At 45.3% G+C, this 1,387-nt stretch overlaps 1 pseudogene; it reads right to left on the bottom strand.

Annotated features, from left to right (window-relative positions):
* Nucleotides 1–1,024: 1,024 nt before the first annotated feature.
* Nucleotides 1,025–1,142, bottom strand: LOC128698675 (5S ribosomal RNA; annotated as a pseudogene).
* Between the last annotated feature and the right edge of the window lie 245 nt (nt 1,143–1,387).

The following is a 1,387-nucleotide window of genomic DNA, read 5'->3' on the forward strand; positions in this document are numbered from 1 at the left end:
GACATGATACTGATACACCCTAAAAACTGAGATTCAACACATGTTTTGAATCTCAATGTTTTCGTATTTACACTGTCAAGTTTACTAACGCATCCTGAGATCCTTTTGCAACACGATGGCCCTCATTTCCCACCTTCTCTACCAATGTTTTTATTAACACTGGCAACTTTACTAACGCACCCTGAAAGCCTTCTGCAACACAATGGCCCTGAAAGCCTTCTGCAACACAATGCCCTGAAAGCCTTCTGCAACACGATGGCCCTGAAAGCCTTCTGCAAACACGATGGCCCTGAAAGCCTTCTGCAACACAATGGCCCTGAAAGCCTTCTGCAACACGATGGCCCTGAAAGCCTTCTGCAACACGATGGCCCTGAAAACCTTCTGCAAACACGATGGCCCTCATTTCCCACCTTCTCTCTTGTGTATTGCACCCTCGTGATTGAACGATATTTCAATTAGTTTTGGGTGATTGGTTTCCAGTCAGGCGACTGGTTCCTCGGGGGTTTTAGTAGCCAGTCGACAGCCAGTCGACAGCAGGAAGTACACAGACAAATCCTGTGGTCTTTGGACCTGAGTAATACGGTCTATCGACCCATTTTCTTCCTTGTGATGTCCCCGTCACCAGCAGCCTCACAGGTCTGAGACCGAACTATAGGTAATAGACGGAGGATCGAGTCTACATGCTGCTACACTGCGAAAAAATATGTGATCTATACCTTCTGGCATTTGCATTTTTTCCGACAATTTGTTAATTATGCGTTAAAGAGCGAAAGATTCTGAAACGTTTATGTATTAAACGGAAATAATTTTGTTGCTAAAGTCTCCAGTTCTTTCAGCCAGAATTTAATTAATCTTTGTTTAAAGTGAAGGATTTTAGTTGCCAGGGAGGATTACGTGTGTGTGTGTGTGTGTGTGTGTGTGTGTGTGTGTGTGTGTGTGTGTGTGTGTGTGTGTGTGTGTGCGTGCTCACCTAATTGGGGTTGCAGGGGTCGAGACTCAGCTCCTGGCCCCGCCTAAGATTCATGCTAACAACATTTGGTGTTCCAAGGCGGTCACCCATCCAAGTACTAACTAAATCCAGCGTTACTTAACTTCGCTGATCGGACGAGAAGCGGCGCGTTCAGCGTGGTATGGCCGGTGTGTGTGTGTGTGTGTGTGTGTGTGTGTGTGTGTGTGTGTGTGTGTGTGTGTGTGTGTGTGTGTGTGTGTGTGCGCGTGTGTTAACCAAGACTACCTTCCCAAAAATCTCAGGCTGTTCTGGCTTTTCAGTTATTGAGTCATAAATTGTCTTGTATAGTGAGTGTAAGAGGAAAATTGACCACACACACAACACAACACACTCTTGCTTCCCCTAAAATGAGTAATTTATATTCATGATACAACGTTA

This window comes from Cherax quadricarinatus, chromosome 88 (assembly GCF_038502225.1).
Source record: "Cherax quadricarinatus isolate ZL_2023a chromosome 88, ASM3850222v1, whole genome shotgun sequence".
Lineage (NCBI taxonomy): Eukaryota > Metazoa > Arthropoda > Malacostraca > Decapoda > Parastacidae > Cherax > Cherax quadricarinatus.